Below are 20,497 nucleotides of genomic sequence, written 5' to 3'. Positions count from 1 at the left end.
AGATAAAATCCTTCGTATGCATTTGATACGTTTCATTTTTTTGCTTTTGAATAAGCGTTCTTTGTTATTTGTTGTGTTATGATATATGTGCCACCAATTTCTGATGTTTGAGACGCTATTATGTCCTTGAAACCTCCATGTGTTTAATGAAAGACCTTTGAGAGTCATATTTGTTAATCAAGTAACATTTACTCAACCTAATGTCTTCTTCTAAGTCACATTTACCAAACTTCGAGATTCACTGGAAAACACATAACATTAAGCCATACAAGTGTTAAGACAAGATGCCAATTTTCTTTATGCACCTAATTAGCAATATAACTTGTCTCACAAAATAAACAATTTTAATTACTCACAAAACTAAAACTTGAACCATTCGCCAACTTTAGTAGATTACGGAATTATGCTCATCAAGCATGTAATAAATTAAGATGAACATGTTAGTGCTCCTAGAAATAAGAAAAAAATGTTTGGACATGTCTTATCTGTATTATATTTGACTTTCATCTTTATTTGAACAAGTGAAAAGAAAAACATTAATTTAGTATTTTTGTATTAGGATTATAATATTAATTTGAATAAGACACTTCTTTTATGACATCAACCAAAATTTGCTAAATGAAATATGTATTATATAATTGTACTGATAAAATTAGAGTGTCTTTGTGTTCAACCTTCAACACAAATGCATTTCTAATTGGCTACCACCAAATTACATAGGTTTCATGACCATCGCCTCAAGCGTCGCCTTCATCCACCTCACATGTGGACTCATTTGTTCATTCTTGATATTATACATGCTATTAAAAATACAAGTTTGCTTATAGAAAGATTTTTATCCAACTTTTATGACACTTATTTCTGCACATAACAATTTCGATCAAGGAACAACGAGAAAAGACGAACGAGCTCTGCATGTTGCCAGCAAGGAGGTATGGAGGCACTTAAGATTGAACAAACAAATGCTTATTAATTGCTGATCAGAAAATGAGTTATCATAGATCTGTCACGTACCAACATCGAATTTCAAATCATTTCTACCTGCCCAATTGTGAGTCATAACATTTGGTCTTCATAGCTGAAATTCTTATTAAACTACAATAATTCGTGTCAGAGTTCAATTCACGTCATGCATGGACAAATAATAACCTGATGAATCCTCCTACGATTCTCTTTAACAAGATAGTTTTATCCGGTCCTAGTACATATTTCTATCTTACGATGTGACTAATAAATGAGGGAAAGATTTCATCACGCAATAACAAAGTAGCCTATATTTATTATTATTTTCAAGCGAAGTTAAACACGCAAAAAGCAAACAATCACGAAGATAGATAGATTGACATGAATAAATGTGTTATAGTGCTGTTGCTCGTGATGACCAGAAAATATACGCATGTCAGCGATTTTCTAGAAAATGACTCTTATCACGCACGGATTATTATACTAGTTATCTCATTATTTCTTTATGTTTGGTTTTAGTTTAGTGCATCTTCTTATTTTTAAGAACTTGTTGTTGCACTTATTGATTTGTAATTTCGAAGACACGGGCGACTATATAATTCTTAATTTATTATTTATAATTTAAATTTTAATATTATCTTAGTATTATTGATTAATGAATTGGATTTAATTAAATTATATTAATCAATTAATTTTATTTTATCATGGAAATATAGCTTTTATAATTATAAATGAGGATAATGATGAAGTTTTTGCCTTGTAATGCAACATGAGTGTTTTTAGTACTAGCTTATAGCCCGTGCAAGGCACGGGAGCTTTTTAATTATTTATAAACTTTTTAAATATATTGTAAATGGTGTGAAAGAATTTAATTTATAAATAATAAATTAAAATTTTTAATTAAATAAAATTTGAAATTATGATTTGTTTGTAAGTCAAAACTATTGTAAAAATATATAGGATTTACTTTTCAGACTTGTTTCTGTAAAAAAAAAAAAACTTGTCACACCTGTTGGATCATCTGACAGTGGCGATTCGGTATTAAATACACCATCACACTCATTAATGACTTCAAATAAACTATTGTGATCATGTCATTCCTTCTCTCATATGTATCATGTCAAAGTATTAAATTCTTTCTATCAAATTTTAATATATTTTGAGTAAAATATGTGATGTCAACTTCCATTAAATTATATTTATAAAAGTATTTTATATTAGAATTATTATAATGTGATTCAAATTTGGCTTATTAATTTCAAAATATATTTAATAAAAATAATTTTGTGACAATGTGATTTGTATGATTCTACAATAAAACTGGTAGGAAATATTTATTTTGGATTAAAATATCCAGCTTATTAATTTTAAAATATATCAGATAATAATAATTTTGTGACGGTGCGATTTATATGATTCTACAATTAAAACTGGTAGAAAATATTTATTTTGGACTAAACAAAATCATAAGCATGTGAAAGACAGAATTTGTTTTTGGTTCAGAAAAAGAATTATAAACATGCAAGTAGATATCAATTGCTTTATAGAATAGAAATTAATTTTGTTCTAATCTAACGGTGCTTATTTGTTCAATATACGATCCAACGGATGATAAGCTTTTGGACCATGCGACCATATTATCTCCCTTACGCTTATTATATATAAGTATTCTAATTTAAAATTGTTTAACAATCTTGATATGTTGTAGACATGTAGACTTCTAATTCTATAAAAAGAGTACCAAACTAAACAAACATAACCAAAACAAAAATTTGTGCGACTACGAATTTTACCTGTTGGCTTATTATAGTATAGAATAGATTTTGGGCTTTTTTCGTTATCAGACCGACAGACCCAGTGAAATTTCATTTATAAAGTGGGCTGCGAGTTGGCCTAAATTTCTTGGACTGACTTTTTTTATAAATTACCGGTTAAAATGTGCACGAGGATTCTTATTAAGCCCAAAATTAAGTGCGTTCCGCCAGCACCACAAGTCGCCACACAAGCCGTAGGTCCACGTATGAAAGGATATATCATATTTGCATGCATCTCGAGTAAAGGTTTTAATAATAAAATTACTAGTTATGATCATAAAATCGAAAATCCAGATTAATCAGTGTAAGTGCTGGTTACGGATAAATTAGAAAGATTAATCGATTTAAAAGTTAGATATTTCTATAATATTATAATAATATTTAATGTATTAATCTAATTTATTATATAAATTTAAAAAAATTAAAAGGTTTAATCGAATTTTAAAAATTGAATAGGGAAGACACCTTGCAGGAGATTAATCGGTCACATCTGGAATTTTTAGAATCATGTTTATTACTCAGAACTTTTTTTTTTTCAAAATATAGTAGTTAACTTATCTGCTTAACGCTATGAGGTCTTTCGAGTGACTTTAAAATTTGATTTAGGACTTAATATGACCTAATGTGATAATATGGGAGGTTGAAATGTTTGTTTGGATAATTTTGACTTGTTAATGACTTATAAGTTATTAAAAATATAATAATAAAATAAAAATAATTAATGTGTAATTTATAATTTATGAGTAATTTTTATCAAAAAAATTTAATAAAATAGTTACCGAAAAAAATATATCTCAAACTAACTTGCAGTTTTAAGTCATGACATCATTTAAATTTTAAACTGATTTTTTAATTATTAAATAAATAAATAATTTCAGTTTTTAGTTAAAAATATTTAAAAACCCACGTCAAGAGTCTCTACAACGAGCCTCGTAACAAACACAATATTTTGCAGCCAATCCATGGAGGCATGCACGATACTTCATTGACCGACTTTTGTTTGTAACATCATTGTCAATTTGTCATTTTGTTCATAAGAATATAGACTTGTTTATTCAAAAATTTGCTTGGTGTTTACTCAACTTTGTGTTCAAAAAAAATGTACGTGCATTCTCTTCCATTCACACCTCGCAAACTTAATTTAATTGTATACATACAAGTCAATTGGTTGACAAATCAGGTATATTTCCCGACAGTCAAATAGACTTTTCGGGTTCGCTTCAATTTATATTTCATTATTGTGTTCGTCTCCTCCTCCTCCTCGTTCATTTTCTATTTCTTTTGGTCTTCTTATCATCAAATTTAAATAATGTTCGACAATGTAACGTCACATGTGCAAACAATTAAAGACTAATTGTTTTTTGAGCACCGTTGGATAATTAAGTGTTTAAGAGTTTATTTTTTGCCGTCCAAGGTCCTGGTTCGACTCTGACTCACCCTGGGATTTACTTACTTGTAAGGTTATAAATCATATTTGTCAAAAAAAAGACCAATTGTTTTCGGGAAGAAAAGATTACCATGCATAGGCTGAGACTTTAGCAGCTGAGAATATATTTTTCGGTTCTGAACAGTGCTCAAATTATATATTTAACAGTTTGGATTTATCATCTTTGATCAAGTTTGGTTGGATACTGATTGATGTTTATTTTATAAAATTTGAAAAGTTGTTTGGTTATGATGTTTTCGAATCATGTACTGGTTTCTTCCTTCCAAATAAATACCCGATTTTGTTGGAAAAATAGATTTTAAAATTTATATATTATACATCTTAGATATGATACCGGATCGAGTAGGTCCTAGGACGGTTACGTGAATCACCTTAATTTCTAGTATTTTTATCTTTATTCAATAATAAATAATTAAATATAAATATTTAATATTAAATTAAATCAATAATGTAAAAGGAAAAACACTAATTAAAGTTAATGATTTCTTTAAAATTGAACACATTAATTACAACACTCAATCAAATATATAATATGAAAAATAATTATTTAAATTCGTATCATCTTAACCCCTCATTATTCATTATATCCCATATGATATGTAATTTATTTCAATCGCAACCTACTTAAAACCGTTAGATTTTATTGAAAGAATCGAAAGCTATAGTTCTCATTCTAATATAGAAAATAAAACTCTGCTTTTGTATGGAAGAATAATTTTTGCTTAATTTCTTGATTATTCGATATTCAATGATAAGGATAATATTTTCTTTTTTTATTAATCTTGCAATGTGAAGTTTTTAGTAGAGATATATTAGGGTTAGAATACCATTATATACTTATATATAATAAGCGTAAGGGAGATAATTTGGTCGCATGGTCCTCTGGTCCAAAAGCTTATCATCCGTTGGATCTTATATTGAACAAATAAGCACCGTTAGATTGGAACAAAATTAAATTCTGTTCTAGAAGGCAACTGATATCTACTTGCATGTTTATAATTCCTTTTCTGAATCCAAAACAAATTCTGTCTTTCACATGTATATGATTTTTTTTAATCCTAAATAAATATTTCCTACCAGTTTTATTCGTGGAATCATATAAATCTCACCGTCACAATTTTTTTATAATATATTTTAAAATTAATAAGCCGGATTTATGTGAGAAACATATAAAAAACTTTTTCTTAATCCGAAATAGATTCTACCTTCTTATTGCATATTTATGATTCCTTTTCTTAATTCAAAACAAATTATGTTTATCAATTTTAATTTAGAACCATATAAATTTTTTGAAAAATATTTAAATCACATTATAATAATTTTAATATAAAATACATTTATTAATATAATCTAATAGGAGTTGGCATAACGTATTCCACTCAAAATATATTAAAATTTAATAGATAAAATTTAATACTTTGGCATGATACATACGAGAAAAGGAATTGCTTGATTAAAATAATTTATTTGAAATCATTAATGGCTGTGATGATGTATTTACCAAAGTTCTAACTTACAAACAAATCATAATTTCTAATTTTATTTTATTGAAAATTTTAATTTATTATTTATAAATTAAATTTTTCCACACCATTTAAAATATATTTAAAAAGTTTATAAATAATTAAAAAGCTCCCGTGCCTTGCACGGGCTATAAGCTAGTCACATATAAGTCTCATAAGAAGAGAATCATAAATTCAAGTATGTTTTGATTATTTTATAAAATATATAAATTTATGCATGTATATATTTGTTATATATTGTTTTGCAATTATTATAATTTTTGTTTTTTATATAATCACGCACATAAATATACAGAAAATAAGGTCTTTCTGAAAATAATCTCCTCAATTTACGAAAATACCGCAAAGACACTGACTTCATTTAATTCATCTTATTTTAAATATATAAATCCTTTTTTGACGAAATAAGTCCTGCTCCCTACGTCAAATAAAACGTTGCAATCATGGTTCGTTACACAGTAATCAACTTAAACGGACCAAATTTTCAAGATTTTGGAACGTGTCGGACTGTTGATGCACTTGATGCATGAAATGAGACTTTTTCATGAGACCAACGTGCGTTACTTTGCAATTCTGCGGTCCAACTTGCTTGCTGCATGCATATATTTTCTGTCTCAACTCAATAGATATAGCTATATATCTATGAATAAAAATTTTCAATGTTCATCGTATTTAATGACGCAGACTCGTAGTCCAGATTTGAATAGAAATTTGGTAAAATTAGCATCTAGACGATTGTAATAGCTTAAATCACATATATTTTCACTCATTTCATATTTTCACTTTTATAAAAGGATGGAATATACACACAAAGTAGCGTCTCGTTTTTTTTTTTTGCTAATATGATTTATGATCTTACAATTTAAATATCTATTTTTAGATATTTTCGAGATAAGCCAGGACTTGGGTCAACAGATTTGAATGAACAGATGATAAATTCTTAATCATTTTGATTATCCAGCTGTGCTCAGAAATAACGTCTGATTTTGTTGTTGAATATTAGTACCTACTGATTGTAGTTTAAAGATTAGGCAAGGAGCTGTCGACAAAGTAACTTAACGGAATGGAAGAGTGATGAGAATAAATTTGTAGAAAAATGAGTGAAGATTTGTTGAACAACTCTCCAAGTCTTCATTCTTTACCCTTATCTCACTTATCAATCATATACTGTAGTTAACTTATATCCCCAACTTTCTTTTTTTTTTTTTTTTTTTTGAAATTGAGAATAAATCTCACAGATATAAACTGGTAAATCACCGTGATAATTCTTTCATTCAAGAAAGCTTATTATCTAACCGTCGGACATGCAAGATGACCGGGGAAATTTAGACAATAAGACTTTAATGTCCGAAAAGAAAATCCGTCTTCTTCCAAGAGTCCTGAAAATAAAACAGAGGAAACAAGAAGAATATAAGTCGATATATGTTAGGAATCAATAATTTTTGATGATAACATAAACATTTTGTAACATGTCTTACTTAGAACCTTTATCAAATTTCAGTTGTAATTGTTATGTTTCTTGTCTTTGGGAATTATCAACGGATGGGTAGAATAGGATGGCTAATTGTAAATATCCAATGCCATGTAATTTTATCTAAGTGAAGGATATTCAACTGATGAGATGTAACTATTCAACTGATGAAGACTGGATGATGTTTCAACTGATGAAAATCAAGCATTCAACTGAAGACAAAGTGTTCAACTGATGATGCTGAGGAATTCAACTGATGAGACTGGAACAGCATTCAACTGATGAAGTTTGTAATTCATTCAACTGATGAGCCGGGCATTCAACTGATGAAGTCAAGAGCAGTTGAAAGTAACCAGAACTTTCAACTGATGAAGCAAAGAGCAGTTGAAAGTGACTAGAGCTTAAGTCTGACAAATCACATGGATCGAATTACACTAAAATAGACATGGAAGCCTAATTAGGAAAATAAAGAAGAAGCAGAAACATACTTATCTCATGCAATGCAATCTGGATCAAATCAAGATGATGGTCAAAGATGAAGACATCTCAGAAAGCATGCATAAGACAAAGTTGTGCAGCATTGTTTTTAGATTAGAGTGCATTTTGTAATCTAGCTAAAAGCTTTGTAAAACTTGGAGTATATAACCAAGTTAGTAGCATCAGTTGAACTTGTTCAAATTACTTAAGAGAAAAATCTGAGAGTTAGAACTTGTTGAGTGATGAACCAGCAGCTGTGCGAATTGTAAAACAATCCACAGATTCTTCTATATAAAATCTCACGGGTGGATCATTCAATCCACCCGTATTTTTAATACTTGGTGTTTTTCTGTCTATTGTGTTCTTAGTGTATTATTCTTGAATCTTTTAAATTTGTAAAAGATTGTATTCAACCCCCCCCTTCTACAATCTTTCTCATAGTTGGTGTAAAATAACAATTGGTATCAGAGCGAGGTTGCCAACAAACAGGGAAAAAGATCAACACTGCTAGAGAAAGATGGGAAAGAAGGATGCTGGAGTGAAGATTCCTGTTCTTGACAAAGACAACTATTTTCACTGGAAAGTGAGAATGCATCTGCATCTGTTGTCCATTGATGAAAGCTATGTGAACTGCATTGAAAAAGGACCTCATGTCCCCATGAAGGTCTGCACAAGCATGGGAGCTGATGGTGAAGACATGGTAGGTAAGATGATTCCAAAACCTGTCCATGAATATTCTCAAGAAGATACTGAGGAGGTGCACAAGGACAAGAAAACCATGAACCTTCTGTTCAATGGTTTGGATCAAGAAATGATTGATAGTGTTATTAGCTGCACAAGTGCCAAAGAAGTTTGGGACACCATCAGGACTATCTGTGAGGGGAATGAGCAAGTGAGAGAAAACAAGATGCAGCTTCTGATTCAACAATATGAGTCATTCCATTTCAAGGCTGGTGAAAGTCTGAGTGATACATTTAACAGATTTCAAAAACTGTTAAATGGTCTAAAGCTTTTTGGAAGAGTATATCAAGTTAAGGATTCAAACCTGAAATTCTTAAGAGCTCTTCCTAAAGATTGGAAACCCATGACAGTCTCTCTCAGAAATACACAAGAATTTAAAGACTATACTCTAGAGAGACTGTATGGAACCTTAAAGACTTATGAGCTTGAAATGGAACAAGATGAAGAGATTGAGAAAAGCCAAAAGAAAGGGCATTCATCTGTGGCTCTAGTTGCATCTCTGGAGGACACTGTCAAGGACAAGGGAAAGTCTCAAGTTGAAGAAACTGAGAAGTTGGTCAAAGAGGAGAGCTCAGAGTCAAGCAAAGGAAGAAGAAAGGAGAAAGAAGTGGCTGATTCTGGTGAAGAAAGTGATGGGATTGATGAGCATCTAGCCTTCCTGTCAAGAAGATTCTCCAAACTGAAATTCAAAAAGAATTTTAATTCTGCAAAATCTTTTAAAGGCAATCCCAAGTCTGATAGAAGCATGGTAGACAGATCAAAATTCAAGTGCTTCAACTGTGGGAATGCAGGTCACTTTGCAAATGAGTGCAGAAAGCCTAAAGTTGAGAAGAAGTCAAGTGAAAACATTGACTACAAAAAGAAATATTATGAACTTCTCAAACAAAAGGAAAGAGCATTCATCACAAAGGATGATTGGGCAGCTGGAGATGATTCTGATGAAGAGGAGGAGTTTGTCAATCTAGCTCTAATGGCCAACTCCACAGATCAAGAAGAAAACACTGGAAGCAGTAGTCAGGTATTCACTACAAACTTAGTTGAGTTAACTAAAGATGAATGCAATGCTACCATTAATGAAATGTCTACTGAACTGTATCATTTGCATGTTTCTTTAAAATCTCTTACTAAGGAAAACAGTAGAATTAAGGAAGCTAACACCTTTCTTAGTGATAGAAACAGTGCCTTAGAAGCTCAATTTATTGAATTTGAGAAGCTGAAGATTGAGTGTCAGACAGCCAAGGATGATCTCTTGGTTGTTCTGAAGAGAGAAGAGGTCATAAGAAAGCAGCTTGATAAGGAACAAGAGATCATTGCCAAATGGAAATCTGGTAGAAATGTTTCCACCAATATCATTAACATGCAAGGCAGAGAAACCTTTGTGGAGAATGAATGGAAGAGGAATAAGAAAGTGCTTGAGATATCTGAGAACAGTTCAGGTGATGAGAATACTGATGATGATCATCAGTTGAAAGGCAAAGTCTCAACTGATAAGAGTCATCAGTTGAACAAAAACTCATCAGTTGACAAGAGTGTTCTCAAGAAGCTTAACAAGAAATATGGTCCTGTTAAAAAGAATTTTGTTAAAGGTGAGAGTAGTTCTTCTGAGGCCAGTGATAGTGTTAATAACACTCTTAATTCCAGTAACAAGAACAAGAAGAAGTTGGATACTAGTGAGCATAAATCTGAGGAGACTAAAAAGAAGAAAGGAAATAGAAATGGCAAAATAGGAGTTAACAAGCACACCAATTACACTCCCAATGCTAGTGCTCTTAGGAAAACCTGCAGTAAGTGTGGTAGTGTAAATCATTTATCTGCTAATTGTAAAACTGTGATTGCTCCTAATTTGTCTTTGCCTATTCCTATGACATCTGTTCCTCACATGAATTTATCTGCTATGAATATGATGCCTGGTTTATTGCCTCACAATCCTTATTCTCAGCCTAACATGCCATATATGTTCAATCCTTATTTCAATGCCTTTAACATGCCTCAATTTCATTCAAATTTGCATGGAATGAACAATGTATGCATGCCTCAAAGGCCTGTGTTTGAAAACAAAGTTGATATTCCAGTTTCTCAACCAAAACCAAAGATTGAACCTATTCAATCCAAGGAAAAGGTTGAGAAGGTGGAAAAGGCTGCTAAGACTAACAAATCTGGACCCAAAGCAATTTGGGTACCAAAATCAACTTGATCTGTTTGTGAAATGTGTGCAGGGAAACCACAAGAAGAATTTGTGGTACTTGGATAGTGGATGCTCCAGGCACATGACTGGTGATTCCTCCCTGCTCACAAAGTTTGTGGAGAAAGCTGGCCCTAGCATTACCTTTGGAGATGACAGCAAAGGATATACTATGGGATATGGCTTGATTGCAAGAGAGAATGTCATCATTGATGAAGTTGCATTGGTGTCTGGTCTTAAGCACAACTTGCTTAGCATCAGTCAGCTCTGTGACAAAGGTTACAAAGTAAATTTCACTTCTGCAGCCTGTGTTGTCACCAAAGGAGATGACAACAATGTGGTTCTGATTGGACAAAGAAAAGGAAATGTGTATGTAGCTGACTTCAATTCTGTCAAGTCTGAATCTATCACTTGCCTTCTCAGCAAAGCAAGCTCAGATGACAGTTGGCTATGGCATAAGAGATTGTCTCATCTAAATTTCAAAACCTTGAATGAGCTAGTAAAGAAGGACTTGGTAAGAGGTCTACCAAAGCTGGAATTCTCAAAAGATGGACTTTGTGGAGCTTGTCAGCTAGGAAAGCAAAAGAGAAGCTCTTTCAAAAGCAAAACTCTTTCATCAATTGTGAAGCCCCTTCAGCTCTTGCATATGGATTTGTTTGGACCAGTTAACATCATGTCTATTTCAAAGAAGAAATATTGCCTAGTGATTGTTGATGATTTTTCAAAATTCACTTGGACTTTCTTTCTGCATTCTAAGGATGAAGCTGGGAAAATCATCATCAATCATATCAAGGCATTAAACAACAATCCAGATGTCAAAGTTGGAAGGATAAGAAGTGACAATGGGACAGAATTCAAGAACTCTGTGATGAAAGAATTTTGTGAAGAAGAGGGAATTACTCATGAGTTCTCTGCACCAAGAACTCCACAACAAAATGGTGTTGTTGAAAGGAAAAATAGAACTCTTATTGAGGCTGCAAGAACCATGATTAATGAAGCTCAACTTCCAACCTATTTTTGGGCTGAAGCTGTGAACACTGCTTGCTTCACTCAAAACATCTCACTAATTACCAAACCTCATAATCTAACTCCCTTTCAACTCTTCAAAGGAAAGAAGCCAACAATTAGCTTTCTTCATGTATTTGGATGCAAGTGTTATGTTCTAAGAAATCAAGGTGAAAATCTTGGAAAATTTGAGGCCAAGGCAGATGAAGCTATTTTTGTTGGATACTCTGATGGAAAATCATTTAGAGTATATAATCTGAGAACCAACATTGTTATGGAATCAATCCATGTGGTTTTTGATGATAAGAAGATTCAAGGATTCTCAGATGAAGGATTTCATGATAATCTCAGATTTGAAAATGAAGGTGAAGGTGATCTGTATGACAGTGATGATGATGATGACATTATTCAAAATGTTGGAATTAATCCTGGAATTAATATCCCAACTGATGACTCTCTAGTGCAAGGAACAACTGCAACTGGAAATTCAACTGAAGCATCAGTTGAAACTACATTGGAGGGATCAGTTGAAACACCTCAAGGATCATCAGTTGAAAGAATGTCTCAAAGTTTCAATCAGTCTAGAAATAATGAGATGTCAAATTTAGGGGGAGCTTTCCAACATGGAAACCTGAACTTCAACAATGAAGCCACATCATCAAGACAATCACTTCCACCACAAAGAAAGTGGACAAGGGATCATCCTTTTGAACTAATTATTGGAGATGCAAATGCATCTGTACAAACAAGAAGAGCAACTCAAGATGAGTGTTTGTACAGTGCATTCCTTTCACAGGATGAACCTAAAGTCATAGAAGATGCTCTCAAAGATGCTGATTGGGTTCTTGCTATGCAAGAAGAATTAAATCAATTTGAGAGAAACAATGTTTGGAAGCTGATGCCTAAGCCTAAAAATAAAACAATTGTAGGAGTAAGGTGGGTATTCAGAAACAAGGTGGATGAGAATGGAGTTGTCACCAGGAACAAGGCCAGACTTGTTGCTAAAGGATACTCTCAATCTGAAGGAATTGATTTTGATGAGACCTTTGCACCAGTTGCAAGACTGGAAGCAATAAGAATGTTCCTAGCTTATGCTGCTCATGCCAACTTTAAAGTTTATCAAATGGATGTCAAGAGTGCTTTTCTAAATGGTGAACTGGAAGAGGAGGTATATGTCAGTCAGCCTCCTGGTTTTGAAGATCCAGAATTTCCAGGGTATGTTTACTTTTTATTAAAAGCACTCTATGGACTAAAGCAAGCACCAAGGGCATGGTATGACACTCTGTCTCAATTCTTATTAGATAATCATTTTTCCAGAGGAACTGTGGATAAAACACTATTTTACAGAAATGTAAATGGTGCCTTTATTCTGGTTCAAATTTATGTAGATGATATAATTTTTGGCTCTACAGATGAGAAACTTTGCAAGAAGTTTGCTAATCTTATGAAGAGTCAGTATGAAATGAGCATGATGGGAGAGCTCACCTACTTTCTTGGTTTACAAGTTAAACAAGTAAAGGAAGGTATATTCATAAATCAAACTAAGTACATCTATGATCTACTTAAAAAGTTTGATTTATTGGATTGCAAAGAAGCTAAGACTCCCATGCCAACAGCCACCAAATTAGAGTTAAGTCCTAATGAGAAATCTGTGGACATCTCTAATTATAGAGGCATGGTTGGTTCTCTTTTATATCTGACAGCTAGTAGACCAGATATTATGTTTTCTACATGCCTCTGTGCTAGATTTCAATCTGATCCTAAAGAATCACATCTTATTGCTATAAAAAGAATATTCAGATATCTTAAGGGAACACCAAATCTTGGCATTTGGTACCCTAAAGACTCTGGATTTGATCTAATTGGATATTCAGATGCTGATTTTGCAGGATGCAAAATTGATAGAAAAAGTACAACAGGCACCTGTCAATTTCTTGGTGACAGACTGATTTCTTGGTTTAGCAAAAAGCAAAATTCTGTATCAACCTCTACAGCTGAGGCTGAGTACATTGCAGCTGGAAGCTGTTGTGCACAATTATTGTGGATGAGAAATCAATTACTTGATTATGGATTAAATCTCTCAAAAATCCCAATATTTTGTGACAACACCAGTGCTATTGCTATAACTGAAAATCCAGTACAACACTCAAGAACCAAGCACATTGACATCAAATACCACTTCATAAGGGAACATGTGATGGCTGGTACTGTTGAAATGCATTTTGTTCCAAGTGAAGAACAAATTGCAGATATCTTCACAAAGCCTCTTGATGAATCCACATTCACAAGGTTGGTAAGTAAATTAGGTATGTTAAATTTCTCCTAATTTAGAGTGAATCTTTCTGTAATTTGGCAGCCAGAATTTGATTAATTTTGATTTATCAAAATTGAATTAATTATAATTCTGGATAAAATCTATAATATTTCAACTGATGAACTAGTGAAATTGTTTCAACTGATGTTTGAAACAATATCCTCCTGCGCTGTTTTTCATTCAACTGATGACATCAGTTGAAGACGCCTTCAACTGATCTTCATCAGTTGACTAGGAAGTTTAAAGAGGCGCTTATTTCATCCGTTGAAAGTATTATCAGATCTGAGCCGTTGAAATTTCTTTTGTCTCTCTCTTACTTTATATACACGATCGTGTGTGTAATTTTTGTAGAGATAAATAAGAGTAATTTCTTCTCAACGGTAATTTCTCAGCCAATCACAGCAATTTTCTGAGAAAGTATTTAAGTGTTTTAATCTATTTTCATTTCTTTTCATCTTACTCTTTCGAATTCTCAAAGCTCTCTTCTCTCTCTGTGCAAAACCAAGTTCTAATTTCTCTTCAAGCTTTCTCTGTAACTGCAATGGCACCAATGAAGAAGTACACTGCACCAAGTGGGTTTATCTATGAGAAGAACAACTTTGCGTCATTTGTGGATACTAAAGCTGTGGAGGAGAAAGAGTATCACAGGATGATGGAGTTCATCAAGTCAAGCCAGCTCTCTTATGCTATGACTGAAGCTCCCATCATCTACCATGAAATAGTTGAGGAAATGTGGACCTCTGCAGAGTTTAATAGTGAGCATGAAACTCTAACTTTCTCTGTCAATAATAAAACTTACTCTGTTAATGCTGATGTTATGAAAGCATGCTTTAAGATTCCTGAAAATACTGTTTTATCTTTGCCTAGTGATAATCAGTTGGTTAATTTACTTTATGCCATGAATTATGTTTTGCCAACTGATGCCTTAGGTAAAATAGAAAGAAGGGGTCTTAGGAGAGAATGGAGTTACTTATGTGATGCATTTATTAAAGCATTTTCTGGTAAAATTAGTAATTTTAATGCCCTTACTTCCCAGATCTTACAGATGCTTTACATGTACCTGACTAATGAATATTTCAACTTTGGTGGTTTGATGATCCAAGAAATTGGGGAGAAACTAGGTGATAAAACTGATAGACCTAGGAATATATATTATGTCAGATTTCTTATGATGCTAGCTAATCATCTCAATGATAAGCTAGTTATTACTAACAAGGAAGCCAAGCTTCCCAGTTTTGTGCAGGAAAAGAGAGTCTTTAAAGACCTCTTTAGGATGAATTTATACCCCTCCTTGGAGGTGGTGTACCTGCCAACAATGGAGGCTGGAAAGCACAAAGAGGTACATGGCTTTCCTACTACTCTCTCTCAACCCTCAACTTCTTTGCTTTCTGCTATCAGGGCTGTTGAAGAGGCCCATCAACAGCCTACACAAATAGCAAAACCCTCTAAAACCAAGTCTTCTAAACCAACCTCAGATGCCTCCCAAAAGGCATCTGTTGTAAAAACTAAGAAACACAAGCCTGAGGGGAGTGTGATTGGAGGAAGTGAGGGGGAGGGAAAGGGTGATCATCAAAGAAACCCTAAGGATAAGGATGGAGAGGTGAGTGCTAACCAGCCTAGCCACTCTGCAGTCTCCCAAAAGACTGTAGATGTTAATATGGATTTAAGCACATCCCTAGCAGCATCCTCCCAAAAGGATGTTGTTATTGAAAACAGTCCTCAGCCAAGGACACAGTCAAAAAGGGGGAGGGACACCACTTCTTCACCAATAAAAGCCTATGGGAGAAAGAAGCCAAGAAGTGACAAACTGAAGCACTCTGCACACACACAGGCATCCATTCTGGACTTCATGCCTTTAACTTCTCAAAGTCAGATTGATGTGACTCCAATAAATGTGGAGTCACAGCCCCCTTCTTCATCTCAACCAATCACCCATATTCATGATCTTACCATCTCTACTGCTCAAACACAATCCCCAACCTCCTCTGTGGATGTGGAATTAATTCACACCACACTTGTAAATTCTCCATCTTTGGATTTCATGGAGAAGCCCCCATCTGAGATTGATCATCATCATTTTGATGATTTGTTGGATCTTTCTCTTCCAATTCCTTCTTTTGTGAAAGTGTGCTCTGTGGATATACCATTAAAATCAATCACCACAGACTCAACTATCACAGCCTCTAAACCTATTTCTTCATTTTCTTCAACTGATCTCCCTCATCAGTTGACAAGTGTTTGTCCTTCAACTGATCTGCTTAACAGCTCTCATCAGTTGAAAGCATTCTCTACTCATGTTTCAACTGATGTCTCTCATCAGTTGACAACTGCTACTACTTCAATTACTTTACCTTCTTCTACAGCAGTTGATCACATGGTAGCACAAACACTTTTAGGATTGAGTGGAGTGAGCTATGGAGTGGAGAGGCAGCCTAGTGAGCTGGCAAAAGGAGAGGGTGTGGAGAGTCTGGCATTTTCTTCTAGCCAGGAAAAAGGAGAGGATATGAGTGACCCTTTAGTAAGGGTAAGTGAGGGAGAGGTGAGTTGTGTGGTGAGCCAAGGGGAGCCCTTGATGCAAGAAAAGAGAGAAATTGAGAGAAATGCAGGTGTCAGTGAAGGGTTTAGTGAACAAGAGTTTCAAGCTGAATACAGATCCATATTGGATGGTGTTTCACTAGACCCTGAGACTTTTACTCATGGAATGTCTTCCATTCAAGATTTTGCCAGATTGGACAATCAAGCAGCTGAGAGGCACCTTAATCTAATTCACACTACATCTTCTATGCTTAGAGCAAAGGAGGCATTTACAGCTCTGCCTGCCAATGCTGGAGATGATTTTCAATATGATGATAGTGATGAAGACCTCAATGATGCTCTTGAGGAATCCCTTGGTGAACAACCTACCACTTCTCTACCTTCATGGCTCTCCATGCAGTCTGCAAATGCAATGGTTGTCAGCATGGAGCTGGAAAGGCAAGCCTCCACCATTCTTCAATCACAACCTGGAAGCTCATCCTCCTCTCAAGCCATCTCTGCCACCATTGCCAGTCAAGCTTTGGAAAACCTCAAGCTTCACAAATATCAATCTCTCCACTTTCAGAAAGAGATAGAGCATCTCAATTGTCTCATTGCCTCTGTTAAGACTGATCTGACCAAACAAATTGATGAAAAGCTTCCAGCTCAGGTCAAATCAGCTATTTCTGGTTCTGAGCAAAAACAACTGCAATTGGAAAAGCAAGTAGAAGCTCTGGAAGGCAATGTCTATATCTTAAACTCTAGGATGGATGAGATGTTGCAGCATCAAAGAATTCAGACTGGACTCCTTCAACATCTTCTTCTTGCCTCTGGTGCTTCTCTTCCCAGTCCATCCCTTACACTTGCTGCTAACAAAAAGGGGGAGAAAGAATTACCAACTCCTGCAGAATTAATCAGTCAAATTCCTCCTCCTTTCCACACTGAAAGGGAAAAGCAAAAGATTGAAAGGATGAAAGAATTGGACTCCATTGCAAAGAGAGTGGCTCAATTGGGCAAGAAATCATCTACATCTTCTACAGCCACCACAGCTCAAATCTCTTTTCCAACCACAACCACAATTCTCAGGGTAATCACACCTGAGATTGTTATTCCCTCCAAGACAGAGAAGGGTGAGCCATCATTTCTGAATGAGTTCAAGCCAACTCTGTTTCCAAACAATTGTGGTTACTCCAGGCCTGGAAAAGACTCAAGCTCAATCTACTTTCCATTAGCCAGGCCTGACAAAAATGAATACAAGCTTTTGGGCCAAGAAATCAAAAGTTATAAAGATTGTGCAGATGTGGCCTTAAAGACTCATTTTGCCATCATCTACAGAGAAGGCCAGAAGTTGTTTATTGGAACTGGCCATCCTCATTACTCATATGCAAAAGCTGAAGAGGTGGCCAGAGAATGTGAAAAAGAGGAGTTTGAATCCCAACTCTCTTTAAACCAAATAGAGGTGGATGAAAGGTTTGCTATTGAGCTGGAAGAGGAGTTGGCAGCTGAGCTTTTAAATGAGGAAAGATTGCCTCTTGAATCATCTCCAAAGAAAAAGAGAGTCAAATCTAAGACTAAGATGCCTGAGGCAGCCAAGAGAAGAGAAGAAGTGCCAGAAAAGCCTATCTCAAAGCCTTCTTCTCCAATCAAGGACACCACAGTGGTACATCCAGATGTCAACTTCCATGATGAGCCAATAATGCCAAAAGAGGAGCCAGTTGACTTGGAAGATATCCCAATTCCAGCTTTTCTTGTTCAAGAACCTTCCAAGCCAAAGAAGAAAGTCAAGTCTGTTGCTAAGAGGATGGCTAACCCTCCTAAACCTCCAAAAGAACCTGAAAATCCTGATGACTATCTGATCATTGCTAACATTGAAGAAATTTCTGAGTTGGAGCTGGAGCTGGATGATCTTCAAGAAGTAAGAGGAATAGAAGCAACTTCAAAGTTACCTGAAAGATTGGTATTCTCTTACAAAAACAAGGGTGATGTCATCTGGCCTCTTCACAGAGTTCTGAATTCTGAGGGATTCAGTTCTCTAACAAAAATATATGGATCTATGAAGAGGACTGGAGGATTTACACCACCTGCAAAGCAAATGGTACTAAAGAGAATCCTTGAGATCAGGAAGGAATGGAACTCAGATGCTAGTCTACAAAGAAGGCTGAAAATTCCCTACACTGGAAAGAAAATTCATCATGAACCTACTCCAGTTATGGAATTTAGGGACAATCAAGGTGTTAGGAGATTTTTCAGACCTAAAGATCAACTCAAGGTTGCTAGCTTGAATACTCTGAAGACTCTCCAATCCAAGCTCAACAGACAAGATAGTGATGAAGAATGGTTCTACAGGATCTTTCAGAAGCAAATTAATATTCTTGAAGAAAAACTTAAGTCCAGAAGAAGAAGATCTTCTAGGAACAAGTAACTGCTCAGTCTAGAGGAGCATAATCATCTGTAATCTTTTCTAACTCTTGTATTTAAATTCTGCATTTTATTTTATTAATGTTTTTGTTATCATCAAGTGTAGAATTTATGTCTGCATCTTGTCCAGTCATAAATTGGGGGAGATTGTTAGGAATCAATAATTTTTGATGATAACATAAACATTTTGTAACATGTCTTACTTAGAACCTTTATCAAATTTCAGTTGTAATTGTTATGTTTCTTGTCTTTGGGAATTATCAACGGATGGGTAGAATAGGATGGCTAATTGTAAATATCCAATGCCATGTAATTTTATCTAAGTGAAGGATATTCAACTGATGAGATGTAACTATTCAACTGATGAAGACTGGATGATGTTTCAACTGATGAAAATCAAGCATTCAACTGAAGACAAAGTGTTCAACTGATGATGCTGAGGAATTCAACTGATGAGACTGGAACAGCATTCAACTGATGAAGTTTGTAATTCATTCAACTGATGAGCCGGGCATTCAACTGATGAAGTCAAGAGCAGTTGAAAGTAACCAGAACTTTCAACTGATGAAGCAAAGAGCAGTTGAAAGTGACTAGAGCTTAAGTCTGACAAATCACATGGATCGAATTACACTAAAATAGACATGGAAGCCTAATTAGGAAAATAAAGAAGAAGCAGAAACATACTTATCTCATGCAATGCAATCTGGATCAAATCAAGATGATGGTCAAAGATGAAGACATCTCAGAAAGCATGCATAAGACAAAGTTGTGCAGCATTGTTTTTAGATTAGAGTGCATTTTGTAATCTAGCTAAAAGCTTTGTAAAACTTGGAGTATATAACCAAGTTAGTAGCATCAGTTGAACTTGTTCAAATTACTTAAGAGAAAAATCTGAGAGTTAGAACTTGTTGAGTGATGAACCAGCAGCTGTGCGAATTGTAAAACAATCCACAGATTCTTCTATATAAAATCTCACGGGTGGATCATTCAATCCACCCGTATTTTTAATACTTGGTGTTTTTCTGTCTATTGTGTTCTTAGTGTATTATTCTTGAATCTTTTAAATTTGTAAAAGATTGTATTCAACCCCCCCCTTCTACAATCTTTCTCATAGTTGGTGTAAAATAACAATATATATAACAGATTATATATATTATAAAAATAAAAAATAAAAAATATATCCAATAAATAATTATTAACAAAATCACGTGTATATGCATGTGGTGATAAAAAATTCACACAATTATGATAAATCATAATTGAGACAATTAAACTCTTAATTAAGGCACAATTAATAAAATATTAACGCTCTTAATTAAGACACAAATAGCGCCCTCAAATAAGGCACAATTAACATCCTCAATTAGAGGCACAATTTACGCCCAATAAGGCACAATTTACGCCCTCAAGGCACAATTAACGTCATCAATTAACGCCTTCCTTTCTGAACTCGGATCCCGTACTGATCGGAATGCCGTCGCCGCAACCCTCAGCCATCACCGCTAAGCTATCTCTCCCGCACACCACCGCAAAGAGTACAATGACCATCCGAAGTATATCCATCCACAAACACAAGCAAGCCCTCTAGTTTCGCTCCTGCAACACAACACAATACTCCTTGCTTTTTC

This window comes from Daucus carota, chromosome 6 (genome assembly GCF_001625215.2).
Source record: "Daucus carota subsp. sativus chromosome 6, DH1 v3.0, whole genome shotgun sequence".
Classification (NCBI taxonomy): Eukaryota; Viridiplantae; Streptophyta; class Magnoliopsida; order Apiales; family Apiaceae; genus Daucus; species Daucus carota.
Note: the sequence above shows the minus strand (reverse complement) of the source record.